Raw genomic sequence first — 7,849 nt, 5'->3', positions numbered from 1 at the left:
GTGTTAGCTACTATAATTTGCTTGTTTCTATTTCCATAAATCCATTGATATTTATGCAGACCATCTAAACATCCTGCCCTTGCCTTCAAGGCAACTAAGACATAAGAAGACACAATCAAATCTGTAATCCAATTTCAGCAGCTAGCTTGATAGTAAGATTTAAGGTTTAGAACTAGCATTTGCCTCATTCTTGTAGAATCTTGAGTTTAATCATTTGGATTTTATTAAACCATCATTAATTGCTTAGACCAGTTATTTAATGGCTTGTTTTTAATTTTTATTGGAATTATCATCTACCAAATTAAATCAAGGTATAAGATTCTTTCTATCAATTCTTTTTAACCAGACAATTTCAGCAATCTCCATCTGGAAATGTCCACCATTATATTTTCCAAACCAGTCAATAGTTATTTTTAAAAAGTATTTATTATTTCATGCCAAATGCATTCCTTAATATTTAACTTTGCTCTTTGCTTGATCTTCAGTCCTGATTCCAACTGCTCTTTCATTCAGATTATTCCTTCATCTTGGCTTTGTTGTTTGCCTAAGAATGAGAAATGTAGACCAATCTGAGTTATAAAAAGCAAATAATTGATCTGACACTGAGGAGTCTTTGGTGTTCTCTGAGCTTTTCTTCCAGACATTTCATTATCCAAACTATGTGACATCTTGATGTTTATGTTTATGCTTGATGTTTATGCTTGAATATTTGCTGTATGGTATGCAACCTGTACCGAGTCATATTTTTTATGAATCTAACATTCATTGGATTATGTGAGAAACAGTGTCAATCATTTTCTTTACAACATACTCAATAATTAATGCAGCAGATATACTGGTTCAGTATTTAATTAGACCAGATCAACAAAATAAAAAGACATGCAGCCCAGTTTACTGACATCTTCAAGATCATATATTATTCCAAGAAAAAATATAAAACTTTCTAAAATATTTCAGCTTCATAATTATAATATTTAGCTGATATTTACCTGATAACAATATTCCCTGGATAGAAACTCTAGTCTTCTTTTCTTTCTGTTCTCTGTCTTTCACTGGTTAAGATTGTTTTTTTAGCCACTTATTTACAATTTAGAACTGGTATTTTTAACTCCAGTTCTAAGAAATAACAGTATGACTCTTGCAGATTTTGTGTAACTTTCAAATCTAAAATTAATATATTTCATAGTTTGAAATAATAGGCAACAACTTTATATTTCCATTCGAGCATGTATTAGATTCTAAATGTTTTATTAATTTTGTATCCTCAAATTGGGAACCTTGAAAATAGGGAAGCAAAGATGACAAAAGGGATGAAATTAGTGTTTTTCAACCTCAGTAACTTTAAGATATATAGACTTCAACTCTCAGAATCGCTCAGACAGTATGCTGGAAGTTGAAGTCCACATCTCTTAAAGTTGCTGAGGCTGAGAAGCACTGGTTTAAACAGTATTTCTATTTCTTCTGTCTACAAAAAGTGGGCTCTTCCTTGTTTAATGTTGCTACTTCCTAAAAACAATATTTTGGAACTTAAAACAGTTTGGATTTTACAGATATGTCAGCTGCTGGGAAATGGCATTCTGAATTTCTAGGGACTTTCAGTGCTATTTCAGAATATAGTTCAATTCCACACTTTCAGTTTTAGTATCATCAAGAGACCCATTCCATTTCCTGAGGCCCTATAGCCTTTTCATAATGTTTTCATCTCATTTCTGTATATTAGTTAATAATCAACTTTCACTACCAAAATACAACATCACTACCAATGGAAGCTAGCACCACAGCATTATAGAGATAGATTGGTCTATTTATAGATAAGGCCCCATTAACATCAGGCTACCAGCTATCCTTTTGATTGTCAAATGATTTTTCATTTTAATACTTTCCCACAGAAATCTTATTACTGTATGTGAACAATGATATGAGTCATGAACACCCAACATTTCCAGCCAGACCACTGCTGAATCAATATCATTTATCCGATTCTGATTGCTGTGCTTTTTCAGTAGACATTTAGAACTCGGTCTTCAAACCAATCTTGAAATGCCAAGTTTCTCTTAATTAGAAACAATTCATCTTCATTAGCATGGGGATCTGTTGTAACAAGAAATAAATTATTTCAACATGAAAAAAGAAAGTTTCTCTGAAATGTTAAATCTTAAAACAAATGGCAAGGAAGAAATTGAAAGGTTAGGGAGATGAACTTGGTTCATCTGGTTGTCTCAAGTCATCCAAAATATTGCATGTGCTATGTTTTTTTCTAAATCATTGTTTCTTTGCAGAAAGTATCTGAATTCCTCATTTTTCATTTAGTTGCAATAAATATAATATTGTCAAGATTGATATGTTTCCCATTTGCAATATATGGACTTATCCCTTTCAGAATGGATGATTGTCCTCTGTCAGTTAGTCACATGCACAGAATTACTATATAAGGAGGGAGGAGTAGGAACATAAATAAGCACACAATCTTCTCACTCCAATGACTTGAAAAGATTAACTCATATTCATTGTGGATATCTGAATAATAATAATGACAGCAAATATTGCCTCTGCAAAGAAACTGCAGAAACAATTGATCTAGTTATCTGATGCAAGAAGGTTACACAGACTGACTACAAACATGACAAAGTAGTAACAATGGTGCTTTGGAATATTTGCAAGAAATACCATTTACCTGCAAGTAAGAACTAGTAGGACTACAAAATAGACAAAGTAATAGAAAATGAAGAAGCTAAAATATTCTAGGACTTTAGGACTTCAGAATTCAAACAGACAAGTACCAACTACATAACTCAACAGACTTAACAATTTTTGATAAAAAAGATAAAAAAAAAGTCTAGATAGTAGATGTGGCAGATAGCAGAATAGAACAGAAGGAACTGGAGAAGATAACAAAATATAAAGACCTGCTAATAGTAATAAAATGACTGTAAGCAAAAAAAAAAAAAAAAAGCAAAGGTAGTACCAATATTCATGTGCCCTGGGTGCAATATTGAAATAACTGGAGCAACACTTGAACACCATTGACATTGACAAATTCACTATCCATCAATTGCAAAAGGCAGCTTTCTTTGGAACAGCTTACACCTTGCAACAATACCTTTAAGACCATCAAGCGCTATCTGCCTATCCCAGGTCAATGAGAAGGACTTGATATGTGGTTGAAGTAGCAAATTCAGTTTAAACTGACTGTGTAATAATAAACAGATTCAGCTGTAATGACATGTGGGAATGAGCTTGGGAGGCAGGAGAGAGAGCTGCATATTGGACAATCAGCATGTAAAAGATGTCTCAAGCCACAGAAGGGGGATGGCGCGGGAAACATTTCAGAATGGAACCTTCCTATTTTTCTAGGGAATAAAAGGAAAGAAAGAAAGAAATATTTCAATCATGAAAGATTCTGTTAATATAATTTTACACTAAAGGTAGTTGTGCTTCTCATCTAGACTATCTCACAGAGTTTGTATCAGTGGGCTGGATGTACAGCATTATATCTAATCAGCTATTGTAGAGTATATATTACAATCCTATTTCGTATGAAACTTGAGAGTACACGGATTCTTCATTTTGCATGGAAAAACATTACAAATATGCACATGCCTTAAGGCCTGGAAGCATAGGGTGTAGTCACAACCCAATTTGTGGCTGTAGTCATAATTTAATGTTTATACATTCAAAGGAAATAGAACTACTGCAGAATGATATGGTGGATAATGGATGGGCTGGGCTTAGAAAATTCCTCTCCTCCACCCCAGCCTACTCAGTGATGTTTTGAAGAGAAATTGGAGGCAGGATGCTACACTTTATACATTTTTGAATTGTCCATCTCACTATAAAATGTAGAAGACAAAAGTAATTTGCATGTAACCTGTAAACTATCTTTGCTGGGGGGAAAATATTTCAGTTAAAATAATTTTAACAAAACCCTTATTTGGTTCAGAACGCTTTTTTACATTTTCTACAGCTGTACCTGTGTTATAGTTGTTTCATAAAGCTATCTTTGATTGTTTTCCATTCTGATGGAACTAAAGAGTAGACTCATTTATAAAACCACTGTTTTTCAAACTCCTTCAAGTTACAGACTTAAACTGTCAGTATGCCTTCTCATAATAATTAGAGATACACCAAAAGATCTAGTGTAAAAAATATTTTTACAGAACATGTTAAGTAATTAATGATAATTATATGTAATCTCTGATGTTGCAGGTAATGATTTTAATTCAGCCAGATTACATAAAGAACTAAAAGAACAAGAAATACTTTCATTTCACCTAACTAATTGCATGGACCCAGTCAAATATCCTAAAAGCCATGTTTTATCTTGCTGCCAAGGCTAACGTGATATATTTTTTTTAAACCACTATATTATAGAAGATATAAATTCCTGGTTTTTTTAAAAAAAACCACAGCCTACAAGAAAACTGCTGAAAGATAGTTTAAGGCAGAGTTAAGCATTTTGATTTCAAAAGGAACAGATCAGTGTAACACTGTATATTTAATAAATCAAATATATTAGATTACACTAGTGAGATGGACAATTCAAAAATGTATAAAATGATGATCAGAATTTATTCATTTCTGGGATTCTATTCTGTTTTGGAGCATAGTTCCAGTCTACAGTTCTGGACAATATAACTTTATTCTTTAGATGTAGGTGAAAACCTGAATGGTTTTCTCGCTGCAATACTCAAATTTAGTAGGATATTTTGGCTTGGTGAAAGGACAATGAATCACCTTAAATAGGACTATTATTCCTAAAAATCATAGTCTAGTCTTCTTCATTTTAGCAAAAAGCCAAAAGAGCATGGAGCAGTTTTCCATTTGCACAAGTGTTCTCTTCATGCCGCTCTGAATCCAATCTATGAAATCTGCCTAAACACAATTTCCTAGCTTTGCAGCTTGTTGAGAGAAAAGATTTCCAGACACACTGAAATATTTATTCCTTCCCAATATGTTCTCATTGTGGAATTTTATAATCCTGAATGTTTGCGCTTCTTGCCAAGTTTAAAATAGTAGATAGAACTTTCTTGCACTGGTCAAATCAGGCTTCGTTAATTAAAAAATACCAAAGTGTATACTGCCAAATTTGTGCTTGACTAACATTTAATCAGAGATGAAATAATTATTCCAAAGTTTGGCTATGCCACTCAGAACACAAACATAAGCTTCATTGTTTCTGCTAGTGAATGAACCTTTATTGTTAAAGTACAACCATGTGTACATTGAGATTGGCTGAGCCTTCCTTTGTGCCCCCCCACAACTCACAGTGACAACAAACCCACCATATTGTTACACCATGTGAGCTAATTGCACAACACACTGGCCTCGCAAGTCAATCATACATAAAATTATAAAATTAATTCCTGTTCAAGAGCCTGACAGCCCATGGACAGAAGCTGTTCTTCAGCCTGATGGTATGGATGGCTATACTCCTGTATCTCCTACCCAATGGTAGGAGAATAAAGTGGTACCGACCAGGGTGTGAGTTGTCCCTGAGAATTTTCCTCACTCTTCCAAGGCAGCGAGCCCTGGCGATGTCATCCAGTAGTGTCAGGGGACAACCCACGATGTTTTGTGTTGTGCTCACCACCCTCTCTAATACCTTCCTATCCGCGGCTGTCAGGCCAGCATACCAAACCACAATACAGTGCGAGAGGACGCTCTCTATAGTAGACCGGTAAAAGAAGGTCATTAGCCATTGTTCTACCCTGTTCTTCCGCAAGACCCTGAAGTTACAGAAGAGGAATTAGACTATAATGACCTTCTGGAAAGCATTCAGTATTCAAATCTTGAAAATTTATTACATATTTGGGAGATTTAGAGTGTTAACATTGAACAAAATAGTTCAATGGCTTTGGATCAAATATAACAAATTCTGGCATTTTGCTTTTTACTTATTGATTATATTTTAGTCTAGTAATGACTTGGAATTCATTAAACAAATTATAAGCATTAGAAACAGTAACAATTTAATAAAAGAAAGAATATATACACAAGTAGAGTGTCATATCTCTACTGGTTACTGACCATAATGATTACTATACTATCTCCAGTGTCTCTTTATAACTCTGTAAATTGTGAACTCATTGTCATTTTTTTAAAAAAAAAAGAATTCAAATAATATTCCTCCTAAAAGCTCATTTTGAGTTTTACATTAATAATAAATTATGAAAGAGCATAATTTAAAGTAAAAAAGTTATGAAAAAGTACCCACTGTACTGTCACAAATCTAGAGAACCAAAATTTGCAAGATAAAGTTTGAATTAGTTCAACATTAAAGCACATTCATCAGACATGAGTGAATAAGAGGGGGTTATTTTTCCTGTTTGAAGTTTCATTTCTCCAGTTCACATTTTTGTGCAATTTGGCTTATTCTAAATATTTTTTAGATACAATTGCATTTAACTTAATATGGGGGTATTTAAATACACATATTTTGTTTGGAGAAATTCTAATAACTTCCACTTTTTAGTTTATAGGAACTGTAAATTCAATAAGTTTACAATATATAAATGTCATGTCAGCAAATGACAAAATGATAATAATAAAAACAATTCCCCCTCACCTAGTTTCTTTTGTTGATTCATGCAGAGACGTCTTCTGTATAATGTGGAGATATTATTGATCCTAGAGAAAATTAAATATTAAATCCTTAAGTTAGAAGAAACTCAAGATGAAGTACAAGACTGTATGTGAAATTAAAATGTAAGAATAATTTCCATGTTGAATTGAATTCTTTACTAGATTTATTTTTTTTTTATTTTATTCAAAAGATTAAAATACAAAATCCAAAAGAAAAAAAATAACAAAGCAAAACTAGACAAGAACATTTAAAAATGTGAATCATAAAGGACTTGCTTTGGTTTTCAAATACAAGGTTATTTTTTTATTTTATTGTGTACTGACACAATTAGCTATTTTTCTACAAAATAGATTATACATAATTCCAGTGAGTAGCATAGAGTATCCAGTTGCTGTAAACCAGTTTGATATATTTGGTGGCAATATGTGTTTTAGGAATATTTAATAAAAGAATACAGAAGGAAGTTGGAAAGGAAATTCAAACCTTTATAATGTGTTTAATTTTCCCATTCCTGATGTAGAAAGATCTCATTTGGGAAACAGACTGAGGGTGAGACATCTTTCATTTTCCTCATAAAACTGCCCTCTTATCATTAACCTGATGCCAAAACAGATTAGAATTCAGTATAATATCAAAAATGTAAGTTAGCTGTTACTGAACTTATGGAAGAAGCACTTTTACTACCTTTAAACTTTAGATTCCCAATAATATATTTATGTAGGAAATGGTGTATAGAAAAGATGGAAGCAAGGATCATTTGGAAGAATTAAAGATATGGAGACATTTAGTGAATGTCTTGGTGTAAAATAGTTTTTGCTTTTGATTCCTTGGCTTCCTCTTTCTTACTACTTATGCTCTGCATAATACTGTTTAATCAAAAAGAAATTCATTGGTTAATATGTATGGAAATATATGTTTTAAATAAGGCATTAGTGCTGAAAAAGGGTTTGTTCCTCACATACAATTCTTCACTGGCCTATTAAAAAATATAGGCAAATACAGGGGGACATCAATTGCATGTTCTAAAGCAACTTTCCTAAACTCCTTAATAAATTCCATCCTTTGGTGGTCAGAACTAGGTGGGCTAGACAGATCACTGTGTCTTGTAGTCTACCTCTGCTCCCTCTGCTTTATTACAATCCTTGTTATTGCCAATGTTAAACTAAAATACAACTATCAAATTGATAGTACAGAGTTTTTGAAAAGTAATGTTAAAAATAAAACAGCTCATTGTAATTATTCTATTACAAGATATCTGCAAAAATA

The 7,849-nt window shown here is 32.7% G+C and overlaps 1 long non-coding RNA gene across 1 annotated transcript; it reads right to left on the bottom strand.

Moving 5' to 3' along the window:
- Positions 1–370: 370 nt before the first annotated feature.
- On the bottom strand, positions 371–7,185 carry LOC308670560. Its single transcript, XR_014027035.1, has 4 exons — positions 7,067–7,185; positions 6,566–6,627; positions 1,902–2,091; positions 371–544 (listed from the first exon to the last, which is right to left on the bottom strand). It is a non-coding gene; the product is annotated as an uncharacterized lncRNA (long non-coding RNA).
- Positions 7,186–7,849: the final 664 nt, after the last annotated feature.

This window comes from Vipera berus, assembly GCF_964194415.1.
Source record: "Vipera berus genome assembly, chromosome: 7".
NCBI lineage: Eukaryota > Metazoa > Chordata > Lepidosauria > Squamata > Viperidae > Vipera > Vipera berus.
This window is presented reverse-complemented; position numbering and strand designations above follow the sequence as displayed.